The sequence below is a fragment of the Gavialis gangeticus genome, unplaced genomic scaffold (genome assembly GCF_001723915.1).
Source record: "Gavialis gangeticus isolate Ggan-Ray unplaced genomic scaffold, GavGan_comp1, whole genome shotgun sequence".
Taxonomy (NCBI): Eukaryota; Metazoa; Chordata; order Crocodylia; family Gavialidae; genus Gavialis; species Gavialis gangeticus.
Window position 1 is genome coordinate 9,675,024 of NW_017729031.1, and position 17,288 is coordinate 9,692,311.

At 43.4% G+C, this 17,288-nt stretch overlaps 1 long non-coding RNA gene across 2 annotated transcripts in view; it reads right to left on the bottom strand.

Annotated features, from left to right (window-relative positions):
- Nucleotides 1-1,758: 1,758 nt before the first annotated feature.
- LOC109301325 overlaps nt 1,759-17,288 on the bottom strand; it is a 142,902-nt gene continuing 127,372 nt past the window's right edge. Inside the window, exons 2-4 of one of the 2 annotated variants that reach the window (XR_002098502.1) lie at nt 13,840-13,936; nt 13,402-13,538; nt 1,759-1,818 (exon numbers count right to left, since the gene is read on the bottom strand). This is a non-coding gene — a long non-coding RNA (uncharacterized LOC109301325). Of the gene's footprint in view, nt 1,819-13,178; nt 13,539-13,839; nt 13,937-17,288 lie in introns of those variants that run through there. The other variant, XR_002098501.1, reaches the window with a different exon arrangement.

Consider the following 17,288-nt stretch of genomic DNA (forward strand, 5'->3'; position numbering starts at 1 on the left):
TTTTCTTTTTTTTTTTTTTTTTTTTTTAAGAATTCAAAAAAAAAAACTGTAAAAAAATTAATTCTACTTTAGTGAGACTGTTATAATTATTGCAGTTTACTAGCTTAGTTTTTTGCTAACTTACACTAAAATAAGATATAGCTTTGTGCTTCCTGATCTGATTGAAGGGACGAGAATATTCATATGCAAATTTGTAGGAATACCACACTTCACTAATATTACTACTTCCAAGTCATTCTGTTCTTTATCAGTTTTGGCCAGCTATTATCTTAACCTGATGAACTCACATGCATACATTTCAGATGTAACAATGTGACTGAAGTCAGTCATGCTGGACACAAGAGGCGCAGACAGAAGTGCAGCTCCCCCACTGTAACTGAGAATGTTTTTCAGGAAGCGTTCTGAGGTACAAAGATCTCGTGGAACAAACAGAAGTTCACTGTTACTTCCAAAGGGGGTGGGAGTTTGGCTGCTCGCTGGGCTCCTGCAGCAGGTTTCCCCTAGCAATGGCCCCTCCTCCATCCCAGCCAGTCCTTATTTCAGAATGGCAGGAGGGAAAAGGGAGCAGAGGGAGCTTGTTCAAGGAGTTCCCTAGTTGGCTCTGGAAGGTGGGGTGGGTGAACTGGAGCCCCCACCCCACCTCAGGGGGGAAGCTCCAAAACACCTGTCCCATTTTACAGCAGGGGGCTGAAAACCCCCCAGACTGAACTCACTCTGCTCTCTTTAGACCCTCCCATTCTGAAAACAACTTGAGGCTGGCAGGCAGCACAGACAGAAGTTACAGAAGAGGCTGTTTTGAAATATCTTCACCTGACCCCTTCATACAATGAGGGCTCAGACCTTCATCTAAATGGCCATTTTTGAAGCAGTCTGCAGCTGTGCATTTGTGTTCGGTCACAGCTATAAACTGCTCTCTGTGGCCAGATCAGGTGAAAATTGGCACTTAGGTCTGCCCCCTAAGATCTTTGCATTTTAAGGTACTTGTAACCGTTACAGAGTAGGGACACGACCAAATGACATACTGGTCATTTTTCCAGACAGATGAAATTGTGCACCAGTATTACCAGAGTTAATGTAAAGTATATCATATCTTTCAGCCAGTGGACAAACATGGAGTGAAATCCTGATCCTATGCAAGGCAGTAGAAAATGTTGCCATTAACTTCAGTGAATGCAGGTTTTCCATTTTCTTCACTAGAATGATCTAACATGAGAAGAGGTCATATACCATAGCCACCAAACCTCTTTAAATCAGTAGCGAATATCTCAGACCACAAGGTGAGCTAAAGCAAAAATAACTTTCTTCTGAATTCATTTATTACAGACATAAGATATAGTTGGAGTGTCATTAATTCTGGGGAACATCACTTTTCCTCATACCTGCAGAAACTAAAACACAAGATCCTGACTACTGCAGATAGATACTAGAATTTGTTGAATGCTTTAGTGTACATTAGCATTCTTTCTTCTCTTAAGCATATCATGGCATGAAAAAGGATTTGCTTCTCTTTTGACAGAAGTGTCAGTAATCTTTGGGCCACAGAGAACAGCTTTAGGTCTTGACTGTAACTTCTGTACAGTGGTAGTAAACTGTTAATAAATAAAATACACTAAGTAAATATTAGCCCCCTTCAGGTGAAAAGGTAACTTCTTCCTTTTTCTGTATTGAAAAAGAGATTTTTAGGAATAATAGTAGACAAAACTGAAAGACAACATGGTGCCATGCAGATATATTCTGAGCTGACTGTGAACACACTGACCTGAATACTGGAGTCTGCAAAGGCCAAAATACATACTGGAGTCTGCTGTACAGAGATACCTGAAAAAAATCTAGATGTCAGCTCTGGAACTATAGTTTGTTTAGCCATATTTATGTGATGCTGCACTTGGGCAAATAAGTCTTACTTTTTAAAGGGCTAATTAGCCCTGAAAGTACCCTAACTATACTGCTTCCCATCCTGGATCTACGATTCACCAAGGGCAAGTCATGCCTGACCAACCTGACAGCCTTCTATAATGAGATGACTGACTGTGGAAGCGGGGACAGCAGTGGACATAATATATCCATACTTTAGCAAGGCTTTTGGTATGGTCCCCCAAAACATTCTTGCAAGCAAGCTAAGGAAGTATGGGTCAGATGAATAGACCTGTAAGTTGTAAGGTCGACAGAAAGCTAGCTGTATCATTGGGATCAAAAGGCAGTAACCTGGTGTCTAGTTGGCAGCTGGTATCAAGTGGAGTGCCCCAGAAGTCGGTTGTGGGACCAGTTTCAATATCTTCATCAACAACCTGGAATATGGGATGGAGTTCACCCTCAGCAAATTGGCAGATGACACCACTCCTAAAGAAATCTCATGAGGTTTAATAAGGACAAATGCAAGTCCTGCATTTAGGACGGAACAATCCCATGCAATGGTACAGGCAGAAGACTACCTGAGTAAGCAGCAGCTCTGTACAAAAGGTCTTAAAAGGGTTACAGTGGATGGTAAGCTAAATATGAGCCAAGTGTGCCCTTGTAGCAAAGGAGGTTAACTGGGCTACATTAGTCCAGGACTACTGCTGGCAGATCGAGGAAAGTGATTCTTCCCCTTTATTTGGCACTGGTGAAGTCACATCTAGAGTACTGTGTCTAGTTTTGGGCCCTCCACTGCAAAAAGAATGTGGACAAATTGGAGAGAGTCCAGTGGAAGGCGATGAAAATGGTAAGGGAGATGGAGCACATGACTTCTGAGGAGAGGCTGAGGGAACAGACCTTATTTAGTCTGAAGAAGAGAAGATTGAGAGGGGATTCAATAGCAGCCTTCAACTACCTGAAGGGTGGTTCAAAAGAGGATGGAGCTGTACTGTTCTCAGCAGTGGCAGATGACAGAACATGGAATAAAGGTTTCAAGTTGCAGCAAGGGAAGTTTAGGTTGGATATTAGGAAAAACTCTCTCACTAGGAAGGTAGTAAAGCACTGGAACAGGTTATCCAGAGAGGTGGTAGAATCTCCACCCCTGGAGGTTTTTAAGACCTGGCTAGACAAAGCCTTGGCTGGGATGATACAGTTGGGGATGGTCCTGCTTATATGTAACTGGTGACTGTTGAAAGTGGAAGGGCATAATTTAAAGGTTCTGGTGGTATGCAGTGGGGTTCTAGGCAGGTAGTCAATAGACAAAAGAGTTTTGATTTCTATTCTAGAGTTACTTTTAATGTCATGTTTTATGTTACTATGTAATAGCAGACGGAAACTGTTCAAAGAGAGAGCTACACATGAAGAAAACTGTGGCGGGGGTGTGTTATGTGGGGTAGAGGGCAGTGTGTGAAGCTTTCTGGAACTTGGCCCCTGCCCGATGGTGCAAGGCTCGTCTGAATGTGCCAGAACTTGGCCCCTGATGGCCCAGACTGACCCCATGCAATCAGGGCCACATGCCAAATTCTGGAATGCCTGGACCACGCCCTCCCCCCCTCCCCCATGCCATTGGGGACCTTCCCCTCCCACCCCAATGGTGAAGGGCTAGTTCAGGCTCACAAGAGCTCAGCCACTAGCTCAGATAGTGCAGAGACAGTCCCCAAGCCCTGGCCCTCCAGCCCGCCCCTCCCCATCCCATAGACTTATCTGCATGTAGCTGCTGGAGCTTATCCTACCAGGCTGCCTGGCTGCATCATCAGTCACCTGTGTATGGGCATGCACATGACACACCCTACCCTGCAGCCCTGAATTTTCCTTGCTTTCTATAAATAAAATCAATTAACTGATTTGTGTGCCCACCCATTCCTCTGATGTGTCACCAACGGTACTGCTTTGACCAGGGGTTGGACTAAATGACCTTCTGAGGTCCCTTCCGACCCTAATTTTCTAAGATTCTGTGTTTCTAAGGCCTGAATAGGGTGTAACACAAGGCCTAAGGACACATAGCGAATACGGACAAAAAGTAAAATATTTAAGGAGCTGCTCATTCATTGAGCCTATCCATGCAGTGCACAAACTGTGACAAGGATACTGCAGGCAAAAAAAAGCGATCGTATAATTAAAGATTGTATCGTAGAACATCTGTATAAGGATGCCGAATTAAAGTTACAAAAGTAACGTGAAATGAAATGGTACTACCTTATCTAAATTGTGAATGTTAGAGACTTTGCAACTATAGTAATGATATTCTAATATATGAGGTTTTTAGCATGTGTACTAATATATATTATTTAGACTTAGAGGAGAAACCGTATAGGCACATATAGTGCTGAATATATATCCCTTGAATTTAGTAAGGTTTTTGATATGGTCTCTCACAACATTCTCTTAGGCAAGTTAAGGAAGTACGGGCTGAATGAATGGACTGTAAGGTGGATACAAACTTGGCTGGATCATTGGGTTCAAAGGATAGTAATTGGTGGCTTATTGTCTAGTTGGCAGCCAGTATGAAGTGGAGTGCACCTGGAGCCAGTTTTATTTAATATCTTCATCAACAAGCTGGAAGCAAGTCTGCAGATGACACCAAGCTGGGGTGAGTAGTAGATATGCTGGAGGGTAGGGCTACGATTCAGAGAGACCTCCAGATTGGAGTTCCAATATTGGAATATTGGACCAAAAGAAATCTCATGCGGTTCAATAAGGACAAGTGCAAAGTCCTGGATGGAACAATCCCAAGACCCAATGCAGGCTGGGGGCTGACTGTTTAGGTACCAGCTCTGCAGAAAAGGATCTAGGGGGATACAGTGAACAATGAACTGAATATGACCCAACAGCGTGCCCTTCTTGCCAAGAAGGCTAATGGCATAAATCGGTAGAAGTGTTTCCAGCAGATTAAGAGAAGTAATTATTCCTCTCTATTCAGTGCTGGTGAGGCCACATCTGGAGTACTGTGTTCAGTTTTGGGCCCCCTACTATAGAAAGGATGTGGACAAATAGGAGCAAGTCCAGCAGAGGGCAATGAAAATAGTAAGGGGGCTAGGGGACATGACTTCTGAGGAGAGGAAGAGGGAACTGGGCTTAGTTTGGAGAAGAGAAGAATGAGAGGGGATTCAATAGCAGTCTTCAACTACCTGAAGTGGGGGTCCAAAGAGGATGGAGCTAGACTGTTCTCAGTGGTGGCAAGGTGACAGAACAAGAAAAAATGGTCTTAAGCTGCAGCAAGGGAAATTTAGGTTAGATATCAGGAAGAACTTTCTCACTAGGAGGGTAGTAAAACACTGGAACAGGTTACACAGAGAGAGGTTGTGGTTTGAGAAACCTATACCCAAACAAACAAAATATTCAAACCTTCCCATGTAGCCTAAACAACAGGCCAACAAAATGTCTTCTCCTTTGGTAGAAGTATAGGAATAGTCTGTATTATGTTTCTTTCTTTAGTGTGTACTTACAATCTTCAACAAAAAAAATTCTCCAGGTCTGAGGTTTAACTAAGATAGCTGCATTTATTCCATTCTTACCTTGGTCTCTCCTCTAGTACACTACTATTGTTTCTTTCTTTTATATATCTGACAGCTGGGCCATGAAGTTCAGCTATATGTGTTTCACACTTTTTTACCTTTTCTCATTTGCATTCCTCTAACAAAATTGTCAAGGGTATAAGATTAAGTCGAGGCTGCCTGGGTGGATCCAAGAGCTAGTAAACGAGGCCTCTGATTAACTCAGCTAGATAATACAGACTATTACATATGGCAATATATGTGAACAGAATGGATAAAAATCAACAATTTTAAAAAAATTAAAAAATTGAAGTCCTTTTATTTAAATCATTTTTTTTATTTAAATTGTATTTTTTTAAGTTGCTTTAAATAACCTATATAAACATAGTTTTAATTTAAGATACATTAAAGCTCAAAGATATCTTCATGGAATGATGGGGATCATAGGGATTATAACTTCTAATTATATACTATTTGAGACAATATATTCATGTAACCTTTTTTAGAAATGTTTTATAAATAGGTCACGACAGGCCATGGACTATATTAAGGGCCCAATCTTATGGGGTTCCCAGAGGCTCCTTTATAGATTAGTAAAGATTAAAGAAAACCACTCTACCCAATGAGACTCAGTGCTCAGTCTAGAAGATCCCATTAAAAGCATCTCTGTGAGTATGTCTACCCATGCCTCTTTTAGGCACGATTAGCCTAAAATCGCCATTTTTAAAGATCATTAAAGGTACAGGTCTACATGAGTACTCCCTTAATGTCCCTTAAAAATGGCGATTCAAGGCTAATCGCACCTAAATTTGATACCTGTGGAAAGCCGCCACTGCTGGGCACTGCCAAGAAAATACTGCACTGCTGCCACCAAGCAGCAGCAGTGGTGGGTGCTATTTGCCAAGGTGTGGACGCTGGTGCAGCAGTTCCAAACAGCAGTAGTACCTGTTGGTGTGCTGATTTGGAGTCCCAAGTTAGTCGGCACGCAGACAGGTATCGCTGCTGCGTGGAACCACCGCTCCAGCTCCAGCATCTGTGCCTTGGAGAATAGCACCCACTGCTGCTGCTTCTTGGTCCTCTGGCCCACTCCCAACTGACACTGTGGAGGCAGGAACACAGGGAGGGGGTCAGAGCTGGGGCCAGGACAATCACATCCGGGGGACTGAAGGCTCCCACCCCGCTCAGCTGGCACTGGGTTGTACCACCTGGCTATGCTGCTGTAAGCTTTGGGAGACTGGCAGGTAGCTTGGTACATGGCCAGGCCCAGCACTAGGTGCAGCTGCCTTGAGGTCACTAGACACGGCTTGGGCATTCTCTGTTCACTTGGAGCCGAACTGCCTCTGGCTGCAGTCCAATGGCCCCAGCTCCGCATGTGCCACTACTGCTAGACCCTGAAGCCCGTGGGCACACCCTGCACCTTTCTCTGTGCTCCCTGGCCAGGAATGCGCTCATTGTTTCCAGTGTGGCACCTGCCCACTTCCCACACGCCCTAGTGTGGCTGTGTGTGCGAGGAGATGTCTAGTGCTGCAAACACATTGGCCCAGTGAGCTGCATTAAGGAGCCTTAAGGCATGCACGTGTAGGCATGCACCTACGTTGCCTTATTGTGCCTTAGGTTAAGGCACATTAAGTTTAGACGCGTGTAAATTCACGTGTAGACATGCCCTGTGATGCCCAGTTTCATTTCTCAAGCTGTGGATTTGTCTCTCTAGAGATAATATCCTTGTTAACAGCAGTATATGGAGATTACCTATCCTATCGTCTCTCTGCATGTTTGTGTAACAAACAGTCAAGCCCTTACCTGTCTTAAAGTGCAAAGTTTTAAGAAGTTAAATGAACAGAGCATATCAAACAATAAGAATGCACTTGTTGTAGAAAACAGTGATTAAATCAAGGCTTTCTGGCCAGTGATTTAAAATAGATTTGATTTAAAACAAATCTACCCTGTACGTGAACAATACTGGAGTAAGTTTTGCACCTTTACAATAAAACAAGGACTAGAAAAAGCTGAGAAAGTATAAAGATGTTGTCACGGGCATCTCCCCAGATGAATGGCCAGGCCGCAACGAAATGGCAGAATGCTAGGCCATTACACAGGCCTCTGGACAGGTGACCCCTGTCACGCTCACAAGGCAGGGAAGTCAACCGCATCGAACTGCCATCGAAGCAGGAAGGAAATTGCAACATAACTGGCTAAGCAGAAAACAACGAGGGGACTGCAGTGAGGAAGGGGATACTGATGAGTGAACAGAATGCTGGCAGGAAGGTAACACAATTGGCCAGTAAAAATAAGTGAAAAAGAGTAAGGGTATAAAAGGGTAGAGCCACGAGGCCCTGACGGGGGAAGTTCGAACCGTAACTTCAAGCGTCAAAGGGCCCGTGGACTGATCACCCGCAGGGTCGCCACCCCCCCCCACCTCCCCGAGCACTGCCTCGGGTCATTCTTGAGGCCTCTGCGAAAAGATTAATGTTCCCAGCCATGAAGCCGCTCCTTTTGTTTGCTGTAGTGGTAAGCGTGCATGTAAGACTGTAGTCATTTATGTTTGTATTTGTCTGTCTTTCCTGTAAGAGACATGAGCCGTTGACCAAGTCTGGGTCTCAGGTCTTGGCTAGCCGCACCAAGGTTGTCTGCGATCTTGAAAGCAAGGAGCCTTGACCTGAACCCAGTGACTCAACGGACGTAATTTCCCGTTTAGCTGTTTGTAGTTATTTTGATTATGTTTTAATTGTTAAATGACCTTTTAAGAAATATGAGCCGTTGACCAGGTCTGAGACTAGGGCCCTGGCCAGCTGCTCCAAAACCACTTGTGGTTTTGAAAGCAAGGGGCCTTGACCTGAACCTCGTGACCCAACGGACATCGCTCCCCAGCTTTGACTGTTTGATTACTGTATGTTGTCATAGATTAGTGTTATATAGGAAATCATTTGCTTGAGTTGTCAATATTTTATAGGTTAAAGCCGAATAAATATTGCATATTAATCATAAACTACGTCCTCATTGGTGTCCAGGCCACCGACCTAGCCACAACTGGGCATTTTCAACCTAGTGTGACAGATGTATCAATTACTTTTCTACTAATGTGAAATTGGGTCAGTCTCAGCCCTGATGCTTTGTCAGCCCTGTCCCGAGCTGGTCTACAAGTTTTGTAAGTTGTAAAAATTCACAATTTTTACTGCATAGGTAAAGACCTGCAACAGTGATCTCAACCATTATTTCAAGGCATCAAGGGGTGCCTTGAGATCCTTTCCAGGGTGCCACATAAAGTTAGTACTGTTAGCTATGTAAACATAATTCATAAGATAAATTAAGAGATTTCAAACACGAATCCAGTGTTAAAATATGCTGACCTATTGTGGTCTTTTGAGTTCTTTGTAACATTAATTTATTTGTTATATTTCTGTAGTCAAAAAGTGAGCGAAAACTTAGAGCTGCCATTTTTCAAGGGGTGCCTTGAGTCAGTCAAGGGGTACTTTGAGTCTAGCAAGGTCAAGAAACACTGATTTATAAAATGGAATCTTCCCTGACAGATCAGAGATGCCCAAAACAATGCAAGACAAAAAAAATCCATTTGCCAAGATGGACAAACTTTCCACTAAAAAGATCAGCTTTCATTGTGTTGCGCTGCATAAAGTCTCGCACTGCAGATGAAAAAGGAGTACACCAGAGATGATAGCCTCCAAATGCAGAATAAGCAATGAAAAAAAAGTTCTAAAAAACAATGAAAAGCATTCAGCACTAAAAAGTGATTTTTTTTTTTGCCAAAAATAAGACTGCCAATTTAAGCAAATATTATACTCAGCTTGCATGACTCAACACTATTTGGAACAAGCACATTTGTGTTTAGATATTTTAAATAAAAGCAAACTTGGTATGAAGTAAAATATGATTAGCTTGACAAAGAGAGATGAGGTTTCACCTGAGCATGGCATAACCTGGAAGAATATCTTGAAGTGTTCATTCTGTCTTGAAACAGACAACCACAGGGATTTGGAAAAGTTACAAACTCTTAAGTTACAAAAAAATGAAAATTTTGCATGTGAGAGTAGGCATTCTACATGTTAGACACAATACAATAGGAGAAAGAGACCAACGGGAGAGGCTAAGAAAATGAGGAAATACAAAGCAAACAAATCAGAAGTCTCAGCTTGCTACTTGTCTAGCAAACCTCAGCTCGTACCTATTCAAATATCACAACCAATGTAGGTTTTACAGAGGAACTGAAAAACAGCAAACAAATCTGCCTTGTTTTTTGCAATATGAAAGACCTATATGGTCTCTTTTTATGCTAGGCAAGGCTAGCATTATTGCTTGGCATCAATTATAAAGTATTTAACAAATGTAAGATGCCTCTTGAAATGTCACTGTGTGTAAAATGAAATAGCTTTGTGGTTTACTTACAAAATATGTAGGCAAAATAAATGTTTGAGAAAGAAACAACTTTAATTGTGTTCTACAGGATGGTGCAATTTCTGATAATGAAAAACAGTTTTTAGCTAATGGAAATTTGGACTATTTTACTTACATGTACAAATGTATTTTACTCAAACTGACTGCACATTGTATAACTAGGAAGGTTCCTGTGTATATGTAGTCTGTTTTGGTGAAGGACTGTCCAGTTATCAAGCTTTGACTATATGTATAAATCTTTACCAAAATGAAGGAAAATGTATGAAATGTCAGATGGATATCTGAAGACTGGTAAGAATTAAAATACCTAAAATAAAAGGAAGTATCAATTTCAAGTAGCTTTGTAAATATCAGGACAAAAACATACTTAAAAAAAAAAACTTTCTATAGTTTACTTATGTAAAGTATTACTTATGTAACCTATAGACAGTATATATATGTAGAACATAAATGCTACGCAAACAAATTTTACATTGGAGTCATCTTTTGTTCTATTAGTTTTTTCATGGAAATTAAATGAAAAACCACCACAGCATAGCCCAGACAATTTTACAATGAAGGATGGAAATTTACCAGAGAAAGTTAATTCTCATGAAATAATATAAACTTATGTGCAACCTGAAATGTATTATCTGAAAGAAAACAAACATCTAAAACTGTAGTCAGGCCAGTATTACATTACTTTTATTCAGCCAAGGAGAGAGAGGAAGACTGAATTACAGTGAACTCACTTATTAGAGTTTACTAGTACCCATCCTAAGAATATACACTTTAAAACAAATATACTCCTTTTTGCACATAGATGTGGAAGTTCTTAAACTTTAAAAATCTCTCTCTTTTACAAAATAAAAATACCCTCCCCACCAAAGTTTCAAACTGTAACGTTCATAAAGAAATTATAAAACTAATAAAGGGCTCTGTCAAGTGATCTATAGGCAATACAATGTTATACTAAGTATGACAGTACTGGGTGGTCTCTTTCTCTATGGGAGTAATGGAGTGACAATCAAATAAGCTCGAGAGAGACATGGCTCTTGTTGGGAAGGTAGGTAGAGTAAGTGGGATGAAATATGACTATCTTAGGTCTCATACTTTTGGAGGTTGCGAAGGAACTTTTTACTTGATACTGGAATACCACATTGGCAGATCATGTTTTGGAGTTGTAGATAAACTTACCCTTTAACTACTTAACATGCAGCTCTACTCAAGAAACTGATTTAGGGAAAATAACGTAACCTGTTTCACTGATTTCTGCATCAGTTTTCCCAGTTTAAAAGCAACATATGTTTTCTGTCTCAGTGCTAGTCAGTCTGGAGTCTGAAAGCTGAGCTGCATTCTTTCTGGCTTACGTATTCCACAATTCAAGATTCTACAGGTCAAATTCTTTCAGCTTCTAGTGCTCTACTACCTTCAAATTATGCCCTCAGTTATAGTAGCTGCCATCACTGGGGTTGGAAAATTGAAACTGATGCTGTAGTTTGAAGATAAAGAGGTTAAACAAGTAGTTCATAAACTGGAACTGAATACTTGGGTTGCTGCATGAACCAGAAAAAAAATTCCAGTGCACTTTCCCAGATCGGGGTTCTTACTGGGGGTTAAGAGTAGTAAAATATTTTCATCACTGGAGCAAGCATGTGTGACTGAGTAATATCTAGATACAAAGGGAGAAGATCTGCTGAGAAAGATGCAGCTTTTAAATATTTCCTTTTCAGAACAGAACTATACTTCAGACGAGAGCAGAGAACAAACACCTGGCCAGATGCTTGTTTTCTTCCATTCATCCTCAATGTCCTCCTGTGTCTCATAATTTAAAACATGAGGATAATTTGGTTACTTTACTGGACTATTAATTTACTCTTCCAATGGGAGATTTTGGGAGATGCTCAGATCTTCATGGAGTGGGGTTATGGAGGGAGGAGTGCTTGGCAAAGATATTTTATTCTTTAAAAAATTTAAGTGAGGACTGTCATACAGTCACCTATTTTTTTTAAATCAGAACTTATTTGGTAACTGTAATAATGATGCAAGAGTATAAAATTGAAACTTGATACTTTATTACTATATTTAAGAAGCTGGGCCCAAGAATGAGGTACAGCGTGCAATTTCTACGGAATTGGAAAGACATGCATTTAATTGCAAGCCAATTAAATCTAGCTTATTAGAAATCAATTATATTATAAGAATTAAGGCTGTCAATTAATCCCAGTTAGCATGTGTGATTAACATGTTAATCGGCATTCACGTTAATTTTTTTAACACGTTAATTGCACACATGGTTTTGGAGCCCGTGCCTGGGCTCTGCTCCAATGCCATCACCAGGCTGCCCAGAGCGGCAGTAGTGGCAGTGCAGAGGACTGCAGGGCAGCATGGGTGTGGGCTCTGGGCTGCTGCACCGGGGGGTGTTGGGGGTCAGGTAAAAAGACAGACAGATGAGCAGCTGCAGCCACAGCCTGCTCATGGCCAGGAATGCAGCCTGGTGGTGTGTAGAGCACCACCCAGCAGGTAAGTCTGTGAGGGAGAAGGGACATGGCGGAGGGAAGGGGCAAGGGGCAAGATTGAGGCCCCCATGGTGAAGGAGGGAGTGGGGCAGGAGCAGCTCGTCCAAGGGCATAGGAGGTGCAGCTTGCACTGCTGCATGTGACCCTGGGGGAGGCACAGGGGGCATGTACCCCCCAGATGTGTGCGGGGTGGAGGTGGGCTGTGGGCTAGGGCTCTTCATGCCCTGCTGCCTTTGCCATGTGTTCCCTGCCTGCCTGGTGGCAGGAGGCACAACATGGCATTGTGCGGCTCCCAGGGTAATGGCAGCAGGGTGCAGAGCCCCAAGCTTGCAGCCCGCCTCTACCCTATGCATAAATCTGGGGGCACATGCAGAAGCTGTACCCCACCTACACTTGGCCAAGCCACCCATACCTCTGTTCCATGACCTGCCTTGGCCCCGGAGCCCCATTTACTCTAGCTCCTACCCTACTCCCTCACCATGGGACCCTTGATCTGCCCCCTTTCCTTCCCTTCTTCTCCATAGTATTACCTACTGGGTGGGGTGTATGCGTGTCTACCCCTCACTCCCAAGTCACAGCCCCCCCAGGCCTGCTGCTGCCCCTCACTCCTGATCTATAGTACCCTGCACCCTGACAGGTCATATGAGAACCCCCCCTTCTAAGCTCCAAATCCCATATACACACCCACAGCACTCCACACCTTCACAAATTTCCACAAATACACCACATCCACCCCAATTCTTGTTTTTACATTTGATCTATGACAATATATGGAATTTACTGAAGATAGTGTTGTCATAGATCAAATGTAAAAACAAGAAGAATCAAGACAGGAAAAATCAGATCTACTTTTATTACCTAAAAATGGCTTAACTGTTTAGGCTGAAGTAGAATATAAAGTTTTCAGTACTTATTCCATATATCAAGTATAATGGACAGAAAAATCTCCTGAGGACATGACACTTATTTTGATCAGTAGAGTCCACAGGCATTAGAGTAAATAAAAGGTAGATCACAAGCCGTGCTTTAGAGGTACAATTAAAATGAATTACACAACTAAAATCCAAAAAATACCCTAAGCCGTAAGAAAACTGACCACTATATTTTACCTTGCATATTTGTTTACAATTTCTTCTTTCTTTAGTCCAAACACCATAATAAAACCTCCGATGGCTACCCTTCATATTCTAATATAACATTGTTTTTGATGAGTTGCACATATTGCAGTGATGGGTGCTGTAGAAAACTGCAAGACAGAGGGAAGGCTAATTGAATATGAAGTCACATTTTTCAAACCAAAAGGAGAGAACCCCTCAGTCTCTGCTTCCATATCACTTATTTTTTAAGTTGTTAATAGATGTTATTATGGACTTTCACACTTCTGAAGAGTTGAACTGGTCTTCCTAACTTTTAGTATTGCCCTTTTCTTGCTTAGCTTTGAAACAAAACCAAATCAGCCAACCAAAAAAACCCCCAACCTAACATAATTTATGTTTGCATGCATGTTCAGACACACACACACTCTATATATATGAATTTCAACTTACCGTTGCTGTCTAAAAAGCAGATTTTAAAAGATCTTCACTGTAAACAATATGCTCTCCAACTCTTATACATCCAATAATCAACATTCTCAATGAGAATCTGAGAAGACAAATAGGATAACAGGTCAGGTTGAGTTTAATATAATTAACCATTGGCTTTTTCTTCTTTCATTTATTTATTTTAGATACAAACTAAGCATTGTTTATGTATGATGAATTTTTCACATTTTTCAATTAAAACAGTAAGTCTGAAGAACTCCAACCACATAACTGAAGAGCATTTGTCTATACGAGATGGAGAAAACTAGGTTAATTCAGCATAGTGGTTCTGGTTTTTAATGCACCAAATTCAGGAAATCCATTGTTAGAGTGCCCAATCCAATACTATCACTAACTACTATGTTAAAGAATATATTAAGAAACATTAAATAAACAGACAGCAGGTTAAAGAATTAAACTCTTTTCTAAACAACTCTGGAAAACAAAAATGTTTAGTGAGAACTTTGAAAAGAGACATCTTGAAACCGCAACTTCAAATTTTAACAAAAAACTGGTTCACAAGCAAAAATGCTGCTTAACATTTATTTTTTTCAACAAGGGTAAGACATGAAAGAATAATCTATAAACATCCATAGTCACAACATGTCAAAAATCAAGTAAAAAATTCAAAGCATGTTGGGACATAATTTTGATTTACTTAGAATTTAAAGTTATATGACAATGTCCTATGGAATATAGAAATTGTTAACCTTGAATTAAACATAAAAGAGAAACTGGCTGACCACAGTAACCACCAGGGATCTTGGTTTTCTCTGCTTAAAATCCTAAATTCTCTGATAAAGAATCCTACATTCTGATTAAAAACTCCCCAACATCCATTTTTACATTATTAAAATGAAACGTCACTACACACACACACACACACACACACACACACAGAGAGAGGTATCAGTTGAACACAATGTTTTACTGATATATTTATAATTTTAAAGCAATTTGGAAGTCTATCACTGCCTCAATCATTATTATAAAATAAATGTTAAATACCTCGGGAGCCAGGAGCAGCGGGGAAAGGAGGGATCCACGCACGTGTGTGTCCCGCACACACGTGTGCCCCCTTACTAGACCCGAGGCAGAGGAGGACGCAGCAGCAGCGGAGCCAGCAGCAGCTGATCCCCTTAAGGTAAGTGGGCAGGGGGACTGGACGCAGCTGAGCCAGATCCGGAGGGGAAGCCCCCCGGATCCCTCTTAGCTGAGCCGGTAGCGAGCCGTGCATCCGAGCCAAGCCACGCAAACAGAGCGTGCCGTGTTTGCGTCGGCGTTTGTGCCAGTGGGCGAACAGGAAGGGCCAGGAGGGAGAGTCCTACTAGGGCAGGGCAAAGGCACTGCACTAAGCTAAAAACATGCAGCAACTCCTATGATGGTGTTGACGTGGAGTGCTGCCAGGGCCCCTGCCTGGGGGGGAGCAGCCTACCCGGGGCTTGTCTGAGGCCTCTACCCAGACAGAGCCCATGGGGGAGCTGGCATCCCCCCACCCCCTGGCCTGAGCGGGTTGCCCAGGTAAGGCCCGGGGGGGCAGGGATTGGGGACCCCCACACCTGTCCTGCAGGCGCCCACCTTAGGGCCCCAGAGATGCAGGTGAGGGAGCTCCAGGAGGAGCTTAGCAGGCTGAGGGGAATCAGGGAGGCGGAGGAACAAATTGACGGCTATTTCCTTTCCCTGCAGGGCCACACACCCAAGGAAGCAGCACCTCGGGAAGTGCCCTCCACTGCAGAGTGGCAGACAGTCACCTCCAGAACCAGGGCTGCTTGTAACACAGCAGTACCAGTTCCTCCAGTCTGGCTGGAGAACAGATACGAGGCCCTGGCAACACTGGAGAAGGGGGGAGGGGAGGCAATGGCAGAGGAGGCAACTCCACACTCTCTACACTCTAAACAGGCCAAAGGAACTAAGCAGTCCCGGAGGAGAAAGCGTCAAGTGATCGTCATAGGTGACTCCATCCAGAGAGGTACAGAGGGCCCAATCTGTCACCAGGACCCCTTGACATGCGAGGTCTACTGCCTACCCAGAGCAAAGATTCATGATGTGATGGGGATGATCCAGGCCGTGATCCAGCCCACCGATTACTACCCCATGGTCCTAATCCATGTGGGTACTAATGATGTAGCCAGGAGAAGCCCTGATCACTTGATGGTGGACTACCACGCTCTGGGGGGCGTGCTGAAGGAGATAGGTGCACAGGTGGTACTCTCTTCTGTTCTACCAGTGAGGGGACATGGAAGACGTGCATTGCGGACACCAACTGGCAGCTTTGGGAATGTGTCTTGAGGCGGGCTTTGGCTTCCTTGACAACGACCAGCACATCATGACAAGAGACATGCTTGGGTGGGATGGTAAGCGTGTGTTCTCTTCTAGGTTGGCGGTTCTCCTCCAGCGGGCTTTAAACTAGGCTCGTCGGGGAAGGGGAAGACGAGGGAGGAAGAAGCCTTGGATTGCTAAACCAAGTAGCACTCAGAAGTACAGCCCAGCCTAGACTGACGAGCAGAACATATACACAGGTAAGCAACAGGGGCCAGGCCAATGCTGTGATTAGGGGACCAGTGCACACATCCACAGGAGGCCTCAAATGCCTCTACACAAACGCTAGTAGTATGGGAAACAAGTAGGAGGAACTTATCCTCCTGCTAGCTGACACCAACCCAGACATAGTGGTGCTCACTGAAACGTGGTGGGACCCAATGCATGACTGGGCGGTGAATACCAAGGGCTATAGGCTGTACAGGAGGGACAGGACAGGGAGGAAAGGCGAGGGTGCGGTACTCTACATTAAGGAGGAATACACATCCTCACCAAGTAGACCAGAGTCAGAGGAGGGGCACACGGAAGTGCTCTGGGTTAGAATACAAGGCAGTCAAGGGGAAAGAGAATTAACGGTGGGGGTCTACTACAAACCACCCAACCAAGGGGAAGAGCTAGACCAGGAATTCTTAAGTCAGGTCATGGAGGTAGTTAGGTCAAAGGACGTGGTCATCATGGGTGACCTGAACTTTCCAGAAATCTGCTGGGAAGAACAGTCAGCCAGCTCTGACAGCTCACGTACGTTTCTAGCCCAAATGCAGGACCTCCATCTAACCCAGGAGGTGCACAGCCCCACCAGGGGAGATGCCTTGTTGGACCTGGTGCTGGCCACGGGTGACGACCTGGAGAGGGGGCTGCGGGTGCTTGACCTCCTGGGCGACAGTGATCATTGCCTGCTGGAATTCACCATCCAGTGTAAGGAGGGCACAAAAGCCCCCATGGCTCACCAAAAGCAACCGGGAATGTCTTCTAGGTAAAAGGGAGGCATACACCCAATGGAAGGGAGGGGCCATCACCAGGGAGCATTATATTGCAGTAGCTTGGGAATGCAGGGGGGCAGTCAGGAAGGCCAAGGCGGAGATGGAACTGGGACT